The following is a 24856-nucleotide window of genomic DNA, read 5'->3' as shown; positions in this document are numbered from 1 at the left end:
ATGGCAAAGTATCAGAACAGACAGTTCCACATAACACAATGGATCGTATTCGTGATGATAATTCCGGGTCGTTATACTGGGTTCACTCTATTCTAGTTAAATTGAAATTTTACTCTTATGGAATAAGATATTGCCATTATTATACTAGTTAGTATAACCTACAGCTTCCCTATTTGATTATTTCCTTAATCACTATACATTGTCCAGATTGATTGTTAAGATTCCCTTCATTATGTGTATCTGCAGTTATTTCTGACACTTATTCTGAATCACTACAACTGTTTCTAACATGAATCCTTTCAACAAATATTTCCTTCTTACTAAACACTGTGCTTGCCTTCTCCCATAATGTATGCAGTTTCATCTATATAATTTTGACTGGTTGATGAAGGTGTGTGTGTTATTTATCTTAGTTCCCAGAGATAGATTTGTTGTCAAACTGTTTATAGAGTTCCTTATTCCCAGGTTCTGGTTACAAAACTCAATATATCTGCTGAATGATTTGTCTGTGTTGAAGTCTGATACACGTGAGAAGTAATGTTGTGTCTATGCTGAAGGACCCTCAAGCACACAGTGCTGGAATAAACAAACAGACTTATTACCAGAGAAATGAAAATAAATTATTCTCATCTATCAGTGTGGCAGGAATGCTGATAAGCTAGACATAGGATTGCCTCCCTTGAGGCTTTGTTCTGTGTTTCCTTAGCTTGGCCTAGATTCACAGACCTTTCTGGAGAGAGGACAGCAGGGTGGGTAAGAATGCAGACTCTAGTGTCAGGATACTTGGTAGCAGTCAAGAACATGAACTGGCTTAGAATTTCACTTGTTTCTCTGAGAAAGTCTGGGAAAAGTATTTGCCTTTTTCTCACTCAATTTGTTCCTTTATACAAGGGTAATAATAATAATAAAGGGCTTCCCATCTGACTCAGTGGTAAAGAATCCCCCTGCCAATGCAGGAGACGTGGGTTTAATCCCTGGGTTGGGAAGATCCCCTGGAAAAGAAAATGGCAAGCGTTCTCGCGTTCACGTGTCCGGAGGGTCCGACAGTAGGTCTCTCCTTTGGCCTGCGGCGTGAGTGCAGAGTGCGAACTGCGGCAGCCGGAGTCATGGCAGGACAGGCATTTAGAAAGTTTCTTCCCCTCTTTGACCAAGTATTAGTTGAAAGAAGTGCAGCCAAAACTGTAACCAAAGGAGGCATTATGCCTCCAGAAAAATCACAAGGAAAAGTATTGCAAGCAACAGTGGTAGCTGTTGGATCAGGCTCTAAAGGAAAGGGTGGAGAGATTCAACCAGTTAGTGTGAAAGTTGGAGATAAAGTTCTTCTCCCAGAATATGGAGGCACCAAAGTAGTTCTAGACGACAAGGGTTATTTCTTATTTAGTGATGGTGACATTCTTGGGAAATATGTTGACTGAAATAAGTCACTATTGAAATGGCATCACATGAGCTGCCCATTCCACTGAAGTTCTGAAATCTTTTATCATGTAAATAATTTCCATGTTTCTCTTTTATAATAAACTAAGGATATCCAAGCTAATGACATCCAGTGTTTAAAATTTAGTTTCACTGTACTGGTATAAACATTTCCAAATAAAAAAATATAAATAAAAAAAAAAGAAAATGGCAACCTACTTCCAGTATTCTTGCCAGAATAATCCCATGGACAGAGGGGCCTGGTGGGCTATAGTCCATGGCATCACAAAAGTCAGACACAACTTGGCAACTAAACAACAACAACAACAATTATAACATCACCTACCTCCTAGGGCGGTTGCGTGCGTATTTGTGTGTGCTCAGTCATGTCTGACTCTCTGTGCCCCCTGGACTGTAGCCCACCAGGTTCCTCTGTCAATGGAATTCTCTAGGCAAGAATACTGGAGTGGGTTATCATTTGCTTTTCCAGGGAATCTTCCCAACCCAGGGATCAAACCCACATCTCTTGCATCTCCTGTATTGTCAGATGGATTCTTTACCACTCTGCCACCTGGGAAGCCCAGGAAACCCTAGGGCAGTTTTAAAAATCCAAATTAAGAGCTTAGTATAGTGCCTACATTCAGTACACGGCGCTCTATAAATTTCTCTTCCTTTCATCCTCCTTCCTAACCTGTTTTCTTTTCTATTAGAAAAAGGAAACTTTTATTTTTGAATAGGCATGAAACCTGAATTTGACGTACATCACAGGTAATCTGCTAAAAGATTGCAAAGAGGTCAAGAAATCTCATCCCACTATATGGACATGCAGATACAACCAATTATATACAGGTTTTCAAGATAAACAATAACTAGTCCAGGTAAGATGATTTGATAGCATAACTGATTCACTTTACTGTACCCCTGAAGCTAACACAACATTCACTGTAAATCTACTATACTCTAATCAAAATTTTAAAGCAAACAAACAGAAAACATTTTCAGATGTACAACATAATGATTTGATATTTGTATATATTGCAGAGTAGTCACCACAGTAAGTCTAATTCTTTTCAGTCTTAATGAATCTTTGTATACCAGTGTAAGACATCTGCAAAATTTCTCTATCCTTGACTATAAAATCATCCTTACACTTTTCTGGGAATCATCTCTCTTAGTGAAATCCTAAGTGTCTTGGTCAGTTCAGGTTCCTTTCTAAAGAGCAAAGGCCAAATTCCTTAGTAGCGACTGTTGCTTTCTTCTGATCTAGAGATGAGATTGCAGGCCTATTCTTCCTCTCTGTTTTCTGGAAAATGCCTAATAACCCTCTGATGCTAATTAAGAGTTAAATAGTAATCACAGTTTGAATTAAAGACTGAATAGTGACTGTGTGTGTCCTAATACTTACCCTCCTTTAGCATTACCTTTATTTATAGTGACAAGCTTTATCATCAAAATAGAGCAAATGCTATATCCACAAACACTTAGGGATAATGGGATAAAAAAAGCAGCTGTCCCTGAGACAGGGTCCGGGAGTCACCATGCTCCACACAGCCACCAGAGCCTGTTGGAGCTGGCATCAGGAGTCTGACTCACACTAGCCAAACTCACAGTACACAGATCAAATGCCCAAGAACCTTTGTTTGTAATAAAGAGGAAAGTCACTCAACAGACTGGATATTGTAGTTAAGTAATTCTTAGCTTCCTTTCAAGTTCAGAGACCCCCTTTACCTTGCAGCACTCTCACAGTACTGTCTGAAGGGATTTAGTTCTAAGAAATACCTCTCCATCATAACATTGTGATTTGTACCCAAAGGAGGCCCTCATATAATGTAATGATCTCTGGGTCTCTATTTTATTTACATATCAGATCACAACATGTTAAGTGGCATCTTAAGGTATAAAGGACTTTGATAGAATTCAAGACAATCCATATATAAAAACATTGATGTGAATATAGATTTACAATGTGCATCTCACCAGAATGTGAGTTTAGGGGTGGAAAGGGGGAAAAAATCATAGAGAAAGACAAGTTTCTGAAGCAAAATGTATGGAATGATTTCATGACTAAAACTTCTTAGTCCTAAGCAGCAAGGCCAGTTGGGTCCATAGTTTCTGTGACTGCATTGCCCCCTTGTGGTAAGATGGCTTAATTTGTTGGCTGAAAGGCTGGTTGGAAGAGGACTGAGGCTGGAGCAGAGCAAGGGCAGTAGGTCAGGTGAGAAATTAAAATAGAGAAGAAGCTCCCTGGAAGAGTGCCGGGAGATTCTGCCGCTGAGAATGTTGGGGAAGCTCCTGGCACCTTCAGGGACTGCTTTTATTGCCTATCTATGATGACCAGCTGTCTCCAATTCCTTAGGACAGAGAAGATTTGACTTTGTTTTGCTTTGCTTTGAAGTCCCATATAGGGTGGGTATTGTAATACTGAGTCACGTTGCTCATCCACCACCATCTCCTACACTCATCATCTTGGAGAAATGTAGCCTAGGAAGTTAAATGACGCTAGACCAGAAGCATACGCTTGGCAGAGGCTATGGCATAGGAGCTCAGTAGCCCAGAGGAAGGCCCTGGGCAGGGCATTTTACCCTTTTTATCTCCCTTGGAGGCTTGCAGCCAAGGAGGGGCTTGGCACTTGCTTATGATTTATGCTCATCTAATTCTAGTGAGGTGAGGAGGCCTACAATGTATATGACCTTCAGAGAGATGTTTGCAAAGTAAAGAAGACTAGGATGCAGTGACTGTGGTACCAGGTGACTTCCACACTAAGCATTACAGTTAGTTCTAAATTTCTTCATAATCAAGCAAAAATGGGAAATGCAGAGTTCTATAGTTTACATTGCCTGGAAAGAAAATATAACCCTTCTTCAGAGAGGCGCATGATGGGGTGGAGGTGTCAACTTCAGCTATGGTAGTAATCATTTTGCAGTATATAAGCATGCTATGCTATGTCTCAGAAGGTAAAGAATCTATCAATGAGGGAGACCCCAGTTTGATCACTGGGTTGGGAAGATCCTCTGGAGAAGGGCATGGCAACCCACTCCAGTATTCTTCCCTGGAAAATCCCATGGACAGGGGAACTTGGTGGACTACAGTCCACAGGATCACAAAGAGTCAGACATGACTGAGCAGCTAAAACACATACATCTTAAACTTACAGAATGTTATATGTCTATTATATCTCAATGAAGCTGGACAAATTTTTTAATCATTTTAAAGAGAGAGAGGTGTGTATTCTGGCATTACTTTCCAAGAGGAAATAATCCAGTAATTTGAAACCTGTAAATAAGCACTGAACTGAAAGACATCCAAATACACAGTCGATTTTCTTCCAAGGAAGCTTGCAGATCTGTTAAGTATTAGACATGATGAGTAGTTCTTATTGACTTGCAGTTCCCAACCTCTAGTGGGACCTCTAGTGGGCCTTGTAGTTATTGCAAAGTGTCCCTGAATCTAGATTCTAGATGCATAATTTCAGGAGTAAAAAAATGTTTTGTGCAAATGTACTAACACTTTTCATAAATATGAGGACAACCAGAACCAGAAAAATATAAACGTATGTAGAAGAACTACTGAACTCACACTAGCTTTTAATTATTATTATATTAACATATTTTCTTAATTTGGTTTACTAACAGTACAATTATTTAAAAGTTGATATTACCAGTAGGTCCTTGTGCTTTAAATTGCTGTGACCCATCACTGGCACAGACTATCTAGATGGTGTTACTGATCTGAGCAGAGAAGTCAGACCCCTCCCTACCCTCACCCTAAACCACCCCCACACACCTCCCCAGTCACTGCTCTCAACAACAGGTTTTTCATTTTCTGAGATGAAGTCCAAGGAAGGCACTCCTGTGCTCGGATGCTTGGGGGCTTTGTTCGGTAATCAGCTTTGTGGTTTCAGGAGGCCCAAAATTACTTCAGGGCTTTCCACTCTGAGCACTTTGTTCAGGAAGCTTGAGAGACTTGTTGTGGTTTCAGAAATGACACATTTGAAGTTCTGGAGTTGGCATAAACTTCTGCTCCTGCTTGCTCAAAGGTAGGAAGAGAGGCAGCCAGAGGGGCTGGGAGCCTGAAAACCGAAGCTGTGGTTGTCTCCACAAACAACTGCTCTTCAGCAAGCTTGCAATTGCTCCACACCCCTTTCATGTGGGCAAAGAAAGAACTTTATCAGACATTAAGTCTCTCTCCTCTTGAAATATCGGGGTGAGAGGAGAGGAAGTTGGGCAGTAAATCGGGGCAGATTTTACAACAGTGAAAATCACGTTTTTGGTGAGTTCTCCCCTTTCACACAGGTGACTCCAGCTGCTCTAGATGTTTATGTGCTGGCCCCCAGACTATGACATGAGGCCCCCAAAGAGGGGAAGGCAGCACTCCCTGCAGCCTGCCTAAAGTTTAAGCCTCTGTGCTCTGGGTTATTTGGCTTAGCTTGACTGTTTGAGGACATAGGACAATGGCAACAAGATTCCAGCCCTAAAATGGGCAACCAGAGCCTTGTGAGGGAAGAAAAGATGCACAGTATCTCAGCCTCTCTTGTTGCAACAATGCCGATAAGCAAGCTAACCCATCACCACCCCAGGGATAGTCTGGAACATTTGTTAAGGAAAGAACAGGTCACAGATAGTTTGTTTTTAGTTGCAACTCTAAGGGTACATATATGTGTGTGTGTGTGCGCAGACTTAGTCTCTCAGTTGTTTCCGACTCCCTGCAACCCCATGGACCATAGCCCGCCAGGTATATGTTTTGATTAATGGCCCCCATGGAACTAAAAAGAAGTAGTATTTTTTGCTCTTTCTCACAAGTTAATGTGAGGGGTGGATGTGGTCTTTCTTATGAAACCTTGGCCGTATAGATGGGTAGGCAGTAAAATTCCATGGATTTTTCCTAGAGGACCTACTATTTGTTGAATGAGGGTCAAATGGTTCCAATGACATCCCAATAGGTTCCTGCACTACAGACTCATGAGACCCTTTTCCTAACGGCACAATGTTATAATGTTGGGTTCTGTTATTGGAAAGCTATTTCATATCATTAAAATGTCTTCCCAGGTGGTGCCAATGGTAAAGAATCCACCTCCCAGCTCAGAAGACTTGGGTCCAATCCCTGGGTCAGGAAGATTCCCTAGAGTAGGAAATGGCCACCAACTCCAGTAATCTTGCCTGGAAAACTCAATGGACAAAGAGGCCTGGTGGGCTACAGTCCACCAGGTTGCAAGAGTCAGACATGACTGAGCCCACATGCACATACACATCTCATTAAAATGCCCTGATCATTAAAAATGAAAATATGTCTTTACAAGCATTAAAAGTAAGCACAATGTAAAATGATGTTTTATATATGTGTGTGTTTATGTTGTTGTTCAGTCGTTAAGCCATATCCAACTCTGTGACTCCATGGACTGCAGCATGCCAGGCTCCTCTGTCCTTCACTGTCTCCCACAGTTTGCTCAAATTCACGTCCATTGAGTCAGTGATTGTCCTTTTTCTATGGCGTATTTAGGAAAAGAAAAATGTTTTCTATCAATATCTTGTTGGATTCGTATTTTAAGCAATCCAGATCATGTAGAAAAGTTCCTATATTTGCAGCCAACGAACAGGGATTCAACAAATTTTTATTGAGTAACTACTCTATGTAAGGTTCTATACAGCATCAGATCTGCAAAGGAGAATATGTGCTCTTACAATTGGTAAGAACATGAGCTAGAAATTCACAAAAGAAAATTTCAAATAGTCCATAAACATTTAAATGTGTAATTCACTAGCAATCAAATATAAGTTAAAATGAGAAGCCTTTTTTTTTTTTTTTTTTTTGCTCTATTTGACAAATGTTAAAAACAATGGCTATTCCCAGTGTTAGACGGTATGGGTGACTTTTCTGTACTAATAACGAAATGTCATCTGTCTAGAGGAGTTTGACAATATGTATCAAAATGAAAATGCTCATGTTTAACCTAGAGAGTCCCATTTTAGGAATTTAAACAAATAATAGAAAAGGGGCTCAAAGATGTGCATACTGAGATTTTTATTGAAGTGTTATTCATAATAATGGCTTCATATAGGTGTCACTTAACAGTATTGTTAAATAATCTATAGTAAATCCTTTCAGTACAGTTGATGATATGTGCCTATGTTAGTATAGCCATCCACAACATTTCATCAAGTGGAAATAGCTGAATGTTATATACACTTTAATTGTATTTCTGTTTTTTTATAAAAAGTATACATATATACATATAAAGAAATTAAGAATTATCTTCCAAAATGACTAGCATGAACTGATCTTTCATTTTTTTATATGTACTTCTCTGCATTACTGTAATGGGCTTTAATTACTTTTTTTGCAGTGAACTTTAATTACTTTTATTATTTGAGAAAGAATTTTAAAATATAAATACCAAGCACTGTGTCCTCAAGGATATCCCATTTGTATAATGAGCATATTTTTCCAAGCAAATCCCCTCAGTAGGCATGCGAGTTGCCTACTAATTCCAGAATTTAAGGAATTGACCAAGCTTAGAAAGTTTTGAGTTCATCTGTTTTTAAAGCCCAAAACCTGGTTTCAGGAAGAGGGCAGGGAATTCAGACAAGTCCTGCCTCTCCGTCCTCCAGTGAACCAGCCACTTCAGTCCTTTCCTCAGCAATTTTCTGCTTGTGTTAAATCAGATTCAGGTGATGTCATCTCTCTTGAGCAGGAAGGAACCAGCTTCTCAGAAGGTCCCTAAGTTCTAGGCACTCTGGTGGATGCACACATATCCTCCACTGATGACGTGGGTATTTTTAGACAAAGTAACTGGCCTCAAATTAGCAGGGCCATGATTCAAATCTAGTCCTCTGATTCCAAAACCCATGCTGCTTCCATGGGTTCCTTACTGTCTGCTTTTGTGTGTTTGTGTGTTCCTTCCTTAGTAGGAAATAGTTTGTGCCCCCAAATTCGCACTTAATGGGGCCTTTCTTACATTTGGCGCTGTTACCGAAAGAGTGTGTGTGTGTGTGTGGAATATGGCTGCTCGCTGCTCAAAAGCCAAAAAAACAGGCCAGTATGGTGGAAAGGAAAGTTTGCTTTATTTCAGATGCTGGCAACTGGTGGGGAGGGTGGCAGACATCTGTTCAAAGGCCGACTCCCCACCCTGACAGGCAGGGGGTGAGAGCTTCTGTAGACAGAGTCAGGGGTGGGGGGCTACATGCAGAAACAGCACAGTCATCTCTAACAGTCATCCTCAGCTGGTCATCGGTGGCCTCACCAGCATCGTCCTGGTTGTTTTAGGAGCAGTTTATCTTCAGTTCCGGGCTCTGCTTGTTCCCATTTCTTTGCGGTCAATTCTCAGAATTGTGGCAGCTCGAGTCCTGGGTGCAGTCTGGTCATCATATAGTTAACTTCTCCGCCTGGTGTTTTGGTATCTATGAGGCGGCTCACAGGCTATGGCTCAGAATGCTATCTACAGCCCTTGAGAAAGAACTGAAGGCCCTTGACTATGCTTGATGACTGCATTATTATTATTTAGTCTCCTTTGACTGCCTTCCTTTGTTTCAGCATTTTTCACTTTTCTGATTAAACTTATTCTTTGACTAAAGTTTTCCACAGGCAAAAGGCAAGCAGAGGACATGCTGCGGGGAGGCGGGGGCAGGGGGGTTGGTGGAGTAAGGACCATATCATTCTACTCCAATTCGGCGCTAGTTGTGAAGGACCCACCTGCCAGTGCAGGAGACGGGTTCGATCCCTGGGTCAGAAGATCCCCTGGAGAAGGAAATAGCAATCCCCTCCGTTATTCTTGTCTGGAGAATCACATGCACAGAGGAGCCTGGTGGGCTACGGTCCATGGGGTCACAGAGTCGGACATGACTGAAGCAACTTAGCAGGCATGTACAAGAGGCCTACAGTGGGTACATTTTTCTCATGCCTTAGCCTTCTTTAACTGTCTAGAGACATGTACAGTCATCCATCCATCCTTACATGGAACATCACCGTTCATTCATCCTTTCATCTGGTATTTAAAAGCAACATGGTTTAGTTAAGAAACATGATCCATAGAACCAAACTGGCCAGGTGTAAACCATGGCTCCACTGCTTACTAACCATGAGACCATGGACATAAATGAGACCAAGTTATATAAATACCTTTTGCTTCCTTTTTCTGTAAAATGGGAATAATAACAGATCTTACCTCATAATGTTGTCATGAACATTAAATGAATGCACCATTGTGAAGTACTGAGAGTAGTGCATAGAATGTGATAAGTCCATCTCTGTCATGATTAATATTGTGTGCCAGGCACTAGACTAGATGCTAAAACTTCAAAATGGAACAAAATAAGGTTTCTGCCCTCAAGGAGCTTACAGTCTAGTGAAAGGGACAGAGACCCTCATGACTGTGAGTACAGCATGCTGTGTGGGCAGCACGAGAGAGGATGGAGTCAAGGAGGCTTTCCAAGAAGAGATCGTCTACTTGAACCAAACCAGCCGACGGTGAGAAGAGCAGGGACGGAGACCTGGAGGCAACAGTGTGTGTGTCAAGTCTGAGGCCCTGGAGTGGTTCTGAATGATGGGGACACGAGTGCCAGAGGGGTTTGAGATTGAAGAGGTGAGGTCAGCTGCCTCTTTTTCTTTGGCAACTTTTACAAAACCCCTTAAATTCAGTGGACTACGTTCCTGCCACCCCTTTACTTTCATTTAAAGTTTCCTTACTGTGGGGGGGTGTGTGTGCGCGCTCATGGGCTGTAGCCCACCAGTCTCCTCTGCCCGTGGAACTTCCCAGAATACTGGAGTGGGATGCCGTTTCCTACTCCAGAGGATCTTACTGACTCAGGCAGGGATCCAATCTGCATCTCCTGCATCTCCTGCATTGGCAGGCAGGTTCTTTACCACTAGTGCCACCTGGGAAGCCCTTAACCCCAATAATTACCCTTAATTAATAACAACACATCAACCTAAAAGATAAGGTTGGAAGTCATGGGTAAAAGCTCTTCTTTCATTATGCTTGTTGTGTCTGGGATAGACTGACGGTGTTTCAGCTCTGTCTGTGTCTGGAAACCTTGCTGTATTTAGGCTCTCAGACTGTGTACCCAACTTTGGGGAAAACTGACTCTCCCAGCCATCTGGGTGTGTCAGGCTCCTCTGGCGAGACCAGCTGCCTCCCAGCTCAGAGAGCCGGACACGCCCCTGGCCTTCAGTGGAAATCACAGCGTGCCTTCGGGGCAGGCTAACCAGCCCAGGAAGGCAGTCATTTACAGTTCTTGTACTGTCCTTCTCAAAAATAATTATGTTCCAAGGATAGGACTTGAATGCCCCAACTCCCACTGACTAGGAGTTTTACGAGTGTCTTGGCTCTTCTCAAGAACTACTCTGCCTCTATTTCTTTTTTTGCCTTTAAAGTATCAAGTTTTGAAGTGTCTTTTGATTAGTGAGCTTTAAAGAGTGTCTCATTCATTACAAAAATCATGCATTCTTCTTTTTTGCCCTCAGTCGATCCATTCCATAAGTTTTCTTTATGACATATGCATCTTTGGACCAAAACATTCTCATTCTATTTTGAGATTCCTTTTGACAGTAAAGGAAGGATGCTTGCCGAACTTGTTGCTATTTTCCAGAGGAGGTTCAAACCCTGTCACCTATATTTATCTTCAAAAGGATTTTTGTAGGTCTGTCATAACACCATCTGTGTTTCTCTTGTTGGCTTCTGCCTATTTTCTGTTTTTTTGTGTGTAACATCCTGCATAGGTTATTTTTGGCAACAGAGCTTACCTGAATCAGTCTCCTTTTCATTTCTGAGGCAAACTGGTGATTCATCTTTAGTACAGGAGGATTTTCACAAACACAGTTATACTGTTTTGTATCATTGGGGTTTGCGTTTGGGAGACAGATCAAATAAAGTTGTCTAATGGGTATTCAGCTTTGCAATTAGTTCTTCACAGTTGCGCCTCTCAACAGCACCAGCAAGAATGTAAGTGCAGGGTAAAGTCTCCTTGGACAGCTTTGACACCACCCCTGCTGGGGAGATGGGTGGGATGGGTGGAGGGAGAAAGGCTGGGAGTTAAAGCTGTAGGTGCATTAAAGAGTAATCAAATCATGTGTTTCCTGATGTGTTCTACAGAGAAGGGCCTAACATCACCTATATTGTATTTCTGCCAAAAACATTTAATTTGAGTCTAACAATGAGAAAACAATTAGTTACATACAAATTGTGAGATGCTTTGCAATACAGTCAGCTTGGGCGCTTCAAAAATGTCAGTGTAGTTTCTTTAAAAAAAATTGGGGAGTTATTCTAGATTAAGTTTTTCAAAACCTGGTCCCAAGACCAGCAACATCAGCATCATCTAGGAGCCTCACTGGAAATGCAGAAGCTTGGACCCACCCCAGGCTCAGAATCTACATTTTAAGAAGTTCCCTGAGGTGATTTCTGGGTGCATTCAATTTTGAGAAGTCCTGATTTCATGTACAATTCACATTCAAATTTCCCAAACTGTCCCAGTAACATCCTAGTTTTCTGTTCCCCATTCCATCCCCACCTCAAATTTAAATCTAGTTAAGTATCATACATAGCATTTAGTTGTGAAGTCTCTCAAATCTCTTTTAATCTAGAATTTTAGCCCTCAAATTTTATCAGGAACAGAAACATTTTGAAGGTTTGTTAAAATACAGATTTCTGTACCCCACCCACCCCCGCCCCCATCCAGTGCATATTACCATCTGAGAGTTCCTAGAGATGAAGTCAGATGCTGCTGGCCCTTAGACCACACTATGAGTAGCATGGTATTAAATAAGAGTATTAATTCAGTGTTAAACTTCTAAGTGTGATCACCATGTTTGTATGGGAAAAAAAACCTTTGTTTTCAGAGTCTTAATGAACTACTTAGAGATGAAGTATCATGATTTCTAAGGTAACTCTCAAATGATTCAGTAAAATAAATAAATGGCCAGATGGATGAACATGGATGATGGATGGATAGATGAATGGGTAGAGAAAACCTCAAAATGTTACTTCACAATCAGTGAACACAGGTGAACATGGTGAACAAAAAAAATAATGAAGTAACACATAAACAAACAAACTGTAAAGGAGGAAAATTTCCTCTACCCTCTTGGGTTCATTTCCTGGGGCCTTGCAAATTAGATGGATAAGACAGATTGAAAGAAGAAAAAGCATGCAAATTTTACTTGATGTTAATGTTTATGATAAATGGGGAGCCTTCCTAGAAAAGAAATGAAGACCCAAAGAGACCCAAAAATAGCATTTTTGATAGAGAATAGTAAATTATGGATATGTGACAGACAAAGGAAAAGAGTTTTGGGCTTTGAAGTGTGGAAAACTATGGAAAGATAAATATATGGAGAAAACTAAGAGACGATAAGGACTATTTTAGCAAGGTTTGCCTGTGCTGGTCAATCTCCATACCAGCTTTCCATCTTCTTAATGGCCATAAAACCCCCCTTGGATAAGGGATTTATGGCAGTCCATAATTCTCAGGAGTTTCTGCTTTTAGTCCAATAGGGAAAAATCTGGGATAGCTTCTTTCTACAACTGTTGAATCTCAAGTATATTTAGCTCAAAATGATCTTTATGCCAAAGTGGAAAAAGAGCTCAGGACACATTACCCCAGAATATGGCACCTTGGCATATTGAATATTTTAAGATGAAGGAGTCTGAGAAATGGCAGGTGCCGGAAGGACTCTGGCCTCCTTTCTCTCCCCTAAAGCAGATTTTAAGACCCTCATGTGAGTGCTGCCCACTCTGTATCTGGAGAAAAGGAGTATGTGTATCTCTGAGGACAGAGGAATACCAAGAGGAACCCAAAGCAATAGGCCTTGCCAAGTTTCCTCCAGCTTACCATCCTTAGCTCATACCTAGTATCCTATCACACTTTCCTGTGACTTTTACACTTGATCAGATCCAGTGTGAAAATGCTCAGGCTTAACCACTTCTTCAGATCTTCATTTCCTTCTGAAGGCTCTCTTGTTACGTAAAACTTATATAGCATCATAGGTTTATATAATATGCTTTTCTCTTGTTAAGCTGCCTTTTGTCAGTCTAATTTATAGGGTCCTAGCCAGTGAACCTATTATAAAAAAGTACATTCTTTTCCTCTTCTATAGTGGCATATTTTGGGGTGGCACATTGTGATCTCCTTCAAAACAAACTGAGTGTCTACCTAGAGACTGTAGCTTCTATTGTCCCTATTAACAGGCCCCTGTAGAGCCATCCTGGAACAGACAACCTTGCCCATGTCCTCTGCCTGCCTCTTGTTTATAGAAAAACTTTGGCCTCCTAGGCCTGTCCATCACACAACCCCCACAGATCCAGATGCTTTCTTAGCAGCACTCCTGCCACAGTGGACTGTCCCACCAGACGGGCACAGGTCTGCAGGCTGCCTCCCTGTCACAGAAGGTGATGGCAATGCTGGCTAACTTTCATCAGGGTCAGCATCTGCCCCTGCCACATACACACAAGCACCATTACTGGCTAATTGTTAGTTACCAAGGCAGAAATCTTAGGCTATTCCATTGAAAACTGAAAAAATATATCAAATTCCCTACTGTTTCAGCCTTACTTCAGCAGTTAGTTCAGGTTTTACCACTTCAGGCATAGGAAATAAACTCTTAATATGTTTGACGCACAGTCTCAAATGCTACATTAGGCAAGAGCTTGGTTATTTAAAGGAAAACACACACACACACAAACAATCATGTTAAAGATTTCTTCTGGATTTGCATCTACCCTCACTTCTGCACTTTTTCTGGTTAACACTGACCAGTACAGTCTGGCATAAGTCACTGAGCCTTCCTGAGTCTTAGTTTCCCTATCTATAGGGATATGTGGCCAGCTCTAGCATCCTGATTGACCATACCGTCTGTGGCCTAATTCTATGCTGTGGCCTTTGCCTAGACCGACTAGGGGGTGATTTTGCCCTCAGGAAACATGTGGCATGTCTGGAGACTGTTTTGGTTGTCACAACTTTGGGTTATGAATGCAACTGGTATCTAAGTGACAGAGGCCAGAGATACTACTAAATATCCTATAATTCACAAGAGAAGTCCACACAAAAAATTGTGCAGTGGTGTGTCACTAGTGGCCAGGTTGAAAAACTCTCTTCTAGACCTAGTAATTCCTACACGTCACTAGTCTGCAATTTAAATGTCACTTCCCCCAGGATACCGTGTCTAATGCCCTAAAACCAAACAGAAAGTTATCAGAACATTTACTATATGCTATTCAGTTCAGTTCAGTTCAGTTGCTCAGTTCTGTCCAACTCTGCAACCCCATGGACTGTAGCAAGCCAGGCCTCCCTGTCTATCACCAACTCCCAAAGTTTACTCAAACGCCTACCCATTGAGTCGGTGATGTCATCCAACCATCTCATCCTCTGTCGTCCCCTTCTCCTCCTACCTTCAATCTTTCCCAACATCAGGGTCTTTTCTAATGAGTCAGTTCTTTGCATCAGGTGGCCAAAGTATTAGAGTTTCAGCTTCAGCATCAGTCTTTCCGGTGAATATTCAGGATTGATTTCCTTTAGGATGGGCTGCTTGGATCTCCTTGCAGTCCAAGGGACTCTCAAGAGTCTTCTCCAACACCACAGTTCAAAAGCATCAGTTCTTCGGCACTCAGCTTTCTTTATGGTCCAACTCTCACATCCACACATGACCACTGGAAAGACCATAGCCTTGACGAGATGGACCATTGTTGACAGAGTAATGTGTCTGCTTTTTAATATGCTGTCTAGGTTGGTCATAACTTTCCTTCCAAGGAGTAAGCGTCTTTTAATTCCATGGCTGCAATCACCATCTACAGTGATTTTGGAGCCCAAAATAATAAAATCAGCCACTGTTTTCACTGTTTCTCCATCTATTTCCCATGAAGTGATGGGACTGGATGCCATGATCTTAGTTTTCTGAATGTTGAGCTTTAAGCCAACTTTTTCACTCTCCTCTTTCATTTTCATCAAGAGGCTCTTTAGTTCTTCTTTACTTTCTGCCATAAGGGTGGTGTCATCTGCATATCTGAGGTTATTGATATTTCTCCCGGCAATCTTGATTCCAGCTTGTGCTTCCTCCAGCCCAGCATTTCTCATGATGTACTCTGCATATTATATGCTATATGTTATAGTTATTCTTCACCCATTTTTCTCTTTAGGAGATAAGGATATATTTCTTATTGAATGTTTTATGTATCTCTTGTGCTTAGCATATATTATAGAATAAGGAGATGGATGGATGGGTGGGTTGATGAGATGATCACTGTGTTAGAGATGGCATAGCAGAGTACCATAGTCTGGATGACTTACACAATAGAAATTAATTTTCTCAAAGTTTTTGAAGTTGGAAGCCCAATCAAGTGTCAGCAGGTTTGGTATCTTCTGAGGCCTCTCCATAGCTTGCAGACTGCTAAACTCTTCTTATAAGGACACCAGTCAGATTGGATTAAGGCCCACTCTAACCTTAAACTTCTCCAAATGGTAACCCACTCCAGTATTCTTGCCTGGAAAACCCCATGGATGGAGGAGCCTGGTGGGCTACCATCCATGGGGTCGCAAAGAGTTGGACACAACTGAGTGACTTCACCAGCCTTAAACTTATCACCTCTTTTAATTTAATCACCTTTTTGAAGGCCCTGTCTCCAAATGTAGTCACACCCTGGGATGCTAGGATGGTTAGGGCTTCAACATATGAATTTGGCAGGGAGGACACAACTTAATACTTAACAGGCAGATTTTTATTATATATAAGCATTCCAAAATCCAACTCCAGAGGAATATGTTTCAGTTGAAGAAGACAATTCTCCTGATCCTTTTCCAGTTCTGGCTTCTGTTTAACGATCTTTCCACCTTATACCTCCAAATCACTGAGGGCTGTGAAATCAGAAATTAAAATCGCCTAATGTACCCTTGGTGCTTATACAGGTTTCCAGAGTCAAATATCCATGTGGTCTTGGGTCTTGCCTCCATCACTAGTGAGCTAAGTGGTCTTAGGCAACCTCAGTACTTGCTCTGAAAAATGGGACTGTGGTAATATCAACCTCTTAGGATCTGATGCTGAGATCTATCAAGATAATGCATAAAATGTGGCTAACATAGTGCTTGGCACATAGTAAGTATAATGTTAGCTTGATTCAACTTTTTTACTTATTAGACTTTTTTTTTTTTTTAGTCACAGTAAAGTTTTTCTTTCACCTCAGTAAAAACTTTGAACTTTGGAAGGCAAAACATATTTTTCTCTATGTCTTTCCTCTTCGCTGACATTTCAGATAACTTGAGAAACCCGCTTGTCATCCAGTTTTCACTCACAACTCCTACCCTGGTACTGTGTGTGCCACCAACTCTCCAAAGCTGATGACAGGCTAATGGGAAAACAGGAGGGATGGAGACTCTTGGGAGTCGTATTTCCTCTGTCAATCTTTTCTCCTCCCTCTCACCCATTCTAGCACCCACTCTTGCCTTCAGCACGTAGATTCTACTTCCTTAGAGTCTCTCAAAGATTTCTGTCTCCCTACAGACCTCTCTCTGCCTTGGCTGAGCGCTCACCACTTCTTGTGTGGAGGCTCCTAGAGCCTGACTTCTCTGACCCTGGATAATATCCACTTCACATCCTACTCTGCCCTTAGTCTGATCTTGCAAACATAAAATGCCTCAGTGGCTTCCCCTAGCTTTCAGCAGGAACTTCAAACTTCTTGATTCATGAGCATCTCTCCAATTTGGCCCTCTTTCTCTTCTAGCCTCCTCTCTCCAAGACCCTCATCCTGAGGGCACTGTGCTATTTCATGATTCTATGCTTTGCCACATTTCATACTCTCTACTTCAAGTTCCCTTCCTCCATCCTTCAGCTTACCAACTCATACTTGCTTTTCAAACATCTACCTCTTCCAGGAAACCTTTTCTTCATAGGCTTCAACTGTTCAGTTCTGTTCAGTCACTCAGTCATGTCCAACTCTTTGCCACCCTATGGACTGCAGCACACCAGGATTCCCTGTCCATCACCAACTCCTGGAGCTTGCTCAAACTCATGTCCATCGAGTCAGTGATGCCATCCAACAATCTCATCCTTTGTCATCCCTTTCTCCCTCTGCCTTCAATCTTTCCAGCATCAGGGTCTTTTCTAATTAGTCAGTTCTTCGGATCACGTGGCTGAAGTATTGGAGTTTCAGCTTCAGCATCAGTCCTTCCAATGATTATTCAAGATTGATTTCTTTAGGATTGACTGGTTTGATCCCCTTGCAGTCCAACGGACTCTCAAGAGTCTTCTCAAGCATAACAGTTCAAAAGCATAAATTCTTTGGCATTCAGCTTTCTTTATGGTCCAACTCTAACATCCATACATGACTACAGGATAGCTTTGATTATGTGGGCCTTTGTCGGCAAAGTAATGTCTCTACTTTTTAATATGCTGTCAGGTTTGTCATAACTTTTCTTCTAAGGAGCAAGCATCTTTTAATTTCATGGCTGCAGTCATCATCTGCAGTGACTTTGGAGCCCAAGACAATAAAGTCTGTCACTGTTTTCATTGTTCCCCCATCTATTTGCCATTAAGTGATGTGACCAGATGCCATGACCTTAGTTTTGTGATGTTGAGTTTTAAGCCAGCTTTTTCATTCTCCTCTTTCACTTTCATCAAGAGGCTCTTTAATTCCTCTTCACTTTCTCCCATAAGGGTGGTGTCATCTGCATACCTGAGGTTATTGATATTTCTCCCTGTAATCTTGATTCCAGCTTGTGATTCATTCAGTCCAGCATTTCACATGATGTTCTCTACATTTAAGTTAAACAAGCAGAGTGACAATATACAGCCTTGATGTACTCCTTTCCCAATTTGGAACCAGTCTATTGGTTCCATGTCTGGTGATAACTCCTGCTTCTTGACCTGCATACAGGTCCCTTAGGAGGCAGAAGAGGTGGTCTGTTATTCCCATCTGTTTAAGAATCTTCCACAATTTGTTTTGATCCACACAGTCAACGGCTTTAGTGTAGTCAATGTAGCTACATTGCTATAGCTAAGAAGTAGATGTTTTTCTGGAATTCCCTTGCTCTTTTGATGATCCAACAGATGTTGACAATTTGATCTCTGGTTCTTCTGCCCTTTCTAAATCCAGCTTGAACATCTGGAAGTTCGTGGTTCATGTGCTATTGAAGCCTAGCTTGGAGAATTTTGAGCATTAATTTGCTAGCATGTGAAGTGAGTGCAATTGTGCAGTGGTTTGAATATTCTTTGGCATTGCCTTTCTTTGGGATTACAATGAAAACTGACCTTTTCCAGTCCTGTGGCCATGGCTGAGTTTTCCAAATTTGCTGGCATATTGAGTGCAGCACTTTCACAGCATCATCTTTTAGGAATTGAAATAGCTCAACTGGAAGTCCATCACCTCCACTAGCTTTGCTCATAGTGATGTTTCCTAAGGCCCACTTGACTTCACACTCCAAGATGTTTGGCTCTAGGTGAATGATCACACCATCATGGTTATCTGGGTCATTAAGATCTTTTTTGTATAGTTCTTCTGTGTATTCATGCCACCTCTTCTTAACATCTTCTGTTTCTGTTAGGTCCATACCATTTCTGTCCTTTGTTTTGCCTGTTTTTGCCTAAAACATTCCCTTGGTATCTCTAATTTGCTTGAAGAGATGTCTAATCTTTCTCCTGTTGTTTTCCTCTATTTCTTTGCATTTATCCCTTAGGAAGGCTTTCTTATCTCTCCTGGCTATTCTTTGGAATGCTGTTCCAAAGTATATCTTTGGATATACTTTGCTATTCTTTGGAACTCTGTTCCGAAATATATCGTTGTATATATCCAAAGTATATCTGCTCCAAAGTATATCTTTACTTTCCCCCTTTCACTTTTGCTTCTCTTCTTTTCTCAGCTATTTGTAAGCCCTCCTCAGACAACCATTTTACCTTTTTGCACTTCTTTTTCTTGGGTATGGTTTTGATCACAGCCTCCTGTACAATGTTATGGACCTCCATCCATAGGCTTCAACTGTAGTTTTCATTTATTCAGGAAAATTTGCATGCAGAGTAATGCACAGATTTTAAATGTAGAACTCAAGGAGTTTTAATAACATATACACATCCATGGAAACTTTTCTGCAATCAAGATATAGATAATTCCCTTTTTCTCCCTCCCAGTTCATTTCCACTTGCCCCTCCCCGACCCAAATAGGCAACTATCCTAATTTCTGTCACCACAGATTATTGTTGCCTATTCTTGAATTCCATATAAATGGAATCATATGGTATATACTCTTTTGTCCATATATGAGTGGGGCTATTTTTGGACTCTACTCTGTTCCTTTCATCTATTTGTCTATCTTTATGCTGATATCGTATTGTCTTAATTATCATCAGTTCAGTTCAGTCGCTCAGTTGTGTTCGACTCTTTGTGACCCCATGAATCGCAGCACACCAGGCCTCCCTGTCCATCCCCAACTCGTGGAGTTTACTCAAACTCATGTCCATCGAGTTGGTGATGCCATCCAGTCATCTCATCCTATGTAATTCTTGAATTCAAATTATATGATACTTTAAACATTGTTTTTCAAGAATAGTTTGGCTAAGCTAAGTATTTTGCATTTCCATATGAATTTTAGGTTCTATCTAGTCAGGTTATCTAGTCTATGGTTTTTCCAGTAGTCATGTATGGATGTGAGAATTGGACTATAAAGAAAGCTGAGCGCTGAAGAATTGATGCTTTTGAACTGTGGTGTTGGAGAAGACTCTTGAGAGTCCCTTGGACTGCAAGGAGATCCAGCCAGTCCATCCTAAAGGAGAGCAGTCCTGAATATTCATTGGAAGGACTGATGCTGAAGCTGAAACTCCAGTACTTTGGCCACCTGATGCAAAGAACTGACTCAAGAGACCCTGATGCTGGGAAAGATTGAAAGCAGGAGTAGAAGGGGATGACAGAGGATGAGGTGGTTGGATGGCATCACCAGCTCAGTGGACATGAGTTTGAGTAAACTCTGGGAGTTGGCGATGGACAGGGAGGCCTGGCGTGCTGCAGTGCATGGGTTTGTAGGGAGTCGAACACGACTGAGTGACTGAACTGCCTGACTGACTGCCGTCTTCTACCAAAGAAATGTCTGTTGAGATTATTAATGTAATATAATTGCATTGAATTTATAGATCAGTTTTGGGTAAAATTGACCCTATGCAATATTCAGTCTTCCAATCCATGAACATAATATAGTTTTCCACTTATAGAGATCTTAAATTTCTCTCAACAGTGTTTTTTATAGTTTTCAGTTCAGAGGTTTTACATATCTTTTACTAAATATATTGCTAAGCATTTTATACTTTTGATACTTTTATGAATGAGGTTTAAAACTTTTCATATCCCAGCTTTTGATGCTGGTATATATATATATAATTGATTTTGTATATTGTCCTTATATATTGAGACCTTGATAGATTTACTTATTAGCTCTAATAGATTTTTTTATGTTCCATGGGATTTTCTGTATTATCAGTCATGTCAGTCTGTAAATAGAAACACCTTTGTTTTCCCTTTCCAGTGTTAATACTTTCTGCTGTCTCATTACACTTGCTTGGATTTCTAAAACAGCTTTCAATAAAAGACAGCAGACATTCTTGCCTCGCTTCTTCTCTGAAATGTAAAGAGTTTAATAGTTGACCTGTAAGTTTGTTCTTAGCAGTAGGTTTTTGAAAACTGCCCATTATCAGAAAAAGGAAGTTTTCTTCTGTTTCAATTTGCAGAGAATTTGTTGTTGTTGTTTTTAAATCAGAAAAAAATTTGAATTTATCAAGTGCCTTTTATGTATCCATTGAAATAATAATTTGCTTTTTCTCATCTATCAATATGATGAATTACATTGATTGATTTTTGAATGTTAAACAATTCTTGCATTCTTTGCATGAAGTACGGTTGGTCATAATCTGTGTGTGTTAGTCACTCAGTCCTGTCTGACTCTTTGCAACCCCAAGAACTGTAGCCCACCAGGCTTCTGTGTCCATGGAATTCTCCAGGCAAGAATACTGGAGTGGATTGCCATTCCCTTCTCCAGAGGATCTTCCTGACCCAGGGATCAAACCCTAGTCTCCTGCATCTCAGGCTGATTCCTTACCATTTGAGCTACAGGGAAGTCCCCAAAGTGAAAGTGAAACTCGCTCAGTCGTTTCAGATTCTTTGCAACCCCAGGAACTATACAGCCCATGGAATTCTCCAGGCCAGAATACTGAAGTGGGTAACCTTTCCTTCCTCTCGGGATCTTCCCAACCCAGAGATCGAACTCAGGTCTCCCGCATTGCGGGTGGATTCTTTACCAGCTGAGCCACAAGGGAAGCCCAAGAATACTGGAGTGAGTAGCCTATCCCTTCTCTAGTGGACCTTCCCAGGAATCGAACCAGGGTCTCCTGCATTGCAGGTGATTTCTTTACCAACTAAGTTATCAGGGAAGCCTTGATATGGCTTATTTATTATCAAAATCTAATGAACATATATATTGCTAGATAAGATGTCAATTTTAAAGTATTTTTGCATCTATGTTTATGAAGACTATTGGTCTGTGATTTTATTTTTTCAAATGATTTCTCTTAGGTCTTGATATCAGAATTATGCTGACCTCATAAAATGAGTTTGGAATTATTCTTTCATTCTCTGTTTTCTGAAAGAGTTTGTATAAACGACATAGCTTCTATGAAAGATGGATTGGATTCACTAGGGAAGCCATCTGGGCCTGGAATGTTCCTCATGAGACAATTTTTTAAAATTATGGACTCTATTTCATTAATAGATATAGAGTTTGTCAATAGTCTACGCCTTTTTGTTGATTTTATGTTGATTTTGACAAATTCATCTCTTAAGGTCTCATTTCATCTCATTTTTAAAAATTTATTGATATAAAATTTTTAAAATAATATTTACTTGTTATAATATCTGTAGAATCTATAGTGATGTCTCCACTTTTATTCAAATTGGCTACTCTATTCCCTTTTCTGTTCATCAGCCTTTCCAGGGATTTGTCTATTTTATTACTCTTTACAAGGAACAAATTTTTGGCTTTTCTTGGTATTCTCTATTTGTCTAATATCAAAATACAAAGTCAGTTCTATATATACCACCAGCAAAAAGTGGGAAATTATAGGTTCTAGTGTTACATGCAAAATAAATCCAAAGTAGAATGGTGAAAATAGTAATTACTGCTTACTTTCTATTATTATTATTAATTCAAAATATTTTCCAATATCTCTTGTGGTTTCTTCCTTGACTCATGGATTATTTAGAAGTCTCTTTTTAATTTCCAAATATTTGGGGCTTATCTTGATATCTTAGTAGTAATAATTTCTAATTTAATTTCATTGTGATAAAATATATATATATATATATATATATATATATATATATATATATACTCAAAGTTTTCGAGATTTATTTCTTTTGAAGTTTATTGAGATTTATTTTGAGGCTGAGGACATGGCCTATCTTGGTGACTGTTTCCTGCACACTTAAATAGAATATGTACTTTGAAGTTCTTAGATGTATGTTCTGTAAATAGAAGTCAGATCATGTTGGTTGATAGTGTTGTTCACATCTTTTATATACTCAGTGTTCTTCCAGTTACTGAGAGAGGCATGTTAAATATCTGTGGATTTGTCTATTTGTTCCTTTAGTTTTGTCCATATTTGCTTCATCTGTTTTGAAGCTCTATGTTAAATACACATTTCTATTTTTTGATATAATTATTTAATGACACATGAAAATAGCATGTTATGAAACAAGCTGGTTACAAGTAATGGGTAAAGAAGATGACTTCCTTCTAATAAAAAAAATTTTAAGTATATATACAAAACACTAAAAGATTATACTGTTCATATTGTTCAACTCATGAATTGTATGAAAAGGCAAAAAGATATAACACTGAAAGATGAACTCCCCAAGTTGGTAGATGCCCAGTATGCTACCGGAGAAGAGCAGACAAATATTTCCAGAAGGAATGAAGAGGCTGAGACAAAGCAAAAACAACCCTGAGTTGTGGATGTGTCTGGTGGTGGAAGTAAAGTCCTGTGCTGTAAAGAACAATATAGCATAGAAACCTGGAATGTTCCATAAATCAAGTGAAATTCAGTTCAGTTCAGTTGCTCAATCATGTCCAACTCTTTGTGACCCCGTGAACTTCACACACCAGGCCTCCCTATCTATCACCAACTCCTGGAGTCCACCCAAACCCATGTCCATTGAGTCAGTGATGCCATCCAACCATCTCATCTTCTGTCATCCCCTTCTCTGCCTGCCCTCAATCTTTCCCAGCATCAGGGTCTTTTCAAATGAGTCAGCTTTTCGAATCAGGTGGCCGAAGTGTTGGAGTTTCAGCTTCAACATCAGTCCTTCCAATGAACACCCAGGACTGATCTCCTTTAGGATGGACTGGTTGGATCTCCTTGCAGTCCAAGGGGCTCTCAAGAGTCTTCTCCAACATCACAATTCAAAAGCATCAATCCTTTGGTGCTCAGCTTTCTTTATAGTCCAATTCTCACATCCATACATGACTACTGGAAAAACCATAGCTTTGACTAGACAGACCTTTGTTGACAAAGTAATGTCTCTGCTTTTTCATATGCTGTCTAGTTTGGTCGTAACTTTCCTTCCAAAGAGTAAGCGTCTTTTAATTTCATGGCTGCAATCACCATCTACAGTGATTTTGGAGCCCAAAATAATAAAGTCTGTCACTGTTTCCATTGTTTCCCCATCTATTTGCCATGAAATGATGGGACTAGATGCCATGATCTTAGTTTTCTGAATGTTGAGCTTTAAGCCAACTTTTTCACTCTCCTCTTTCACTTTCATCAAGAGGCTGTTTAGTTCTTCTTTACTTTCTGCCATAAGGGTGGTGTCATCTGCATATCTGAGGTTATTGATAGTTCTCCTGGCAATCTTGATTCCAGCTTGTGCTTCCTCCAGCCCAGCGTTTCTCATGATGTACTCTGCATGTAAGTTAAATAAGCAGGGTGACAATATACAGCCTTGACGTGCTGCTTTTCTTATTTGGAACCAGTCTGTTGTTCCATGTCCAGTTCTAACTGTTGCTTCCTGACCTGCATACAGGTTTCTCAAAAGGCAGGTCAAGTGGTTTGGTATTCCCATCTTCTTCAGAATTTTCCACAGTTTATTGTGATCCACACAGTCAAAGGCTTTGGCATAGTCAAGAAAGCAGAAATAGACGTTTTTCTGAAACTCTCTTGCTTTTTTGATGATCCAGCAGATGTTGGCAATTTGATCTCTGGTTCCTCTGCCTTTTCTAAAACCAGCTTGAACATCTGGAATTAGAAGTGCTTAAACAGGAGATGGCAAGAGTTAACATCAACATTTTAGGAATCAGTGAATTAAAATGGACTGGAATGGGTGAATTTAATTCAGATGACCATTATGTCTAACTACTGTGGGTAAGAATCCCCTAGAAGAAAGGGAGTAGCTCTCATAGTCAACAAAAGTCTGAAATGAAGTACTTGGGTGCAATCT

General features: G+C 40.4%; 1 pseudogene; it reads left to right on the top strand.

Moving 5' to 3' along the window:
- Nucleotides 1–1020: 1020 nt before the first annotated feature.
- Nucleotides 1021–1621, top strand: LOC139037698 (10 kDa heat shock protein, mitochondrial pseudogene; annotated as a pseudogene).
- Nucleotides 1622–24856: the final 23235 nt, after the last annotated feature.

The sequence above is a fragment of the Odocoileus virginianus genome, chromosome 12 (genome assembly GCF_023699985.2).
Source record: "Odocoileus virginianus isolate 20LAN1187 ecotype Illinois chromosome 12, Ovbor_1.2, whole genome shotgun sequence".
In the NCBI taxonomy this organism is placed as follows: domain Eukaryota; kingdom Metazoa; phylum Chordata; class Mammalia; order Artiodactyla; family Cervidae; genus Odocoileus; species Odocoileus virginianus.
This window is presented reverse-complemented; position numbering and strand designations above follow the sequence as displayed.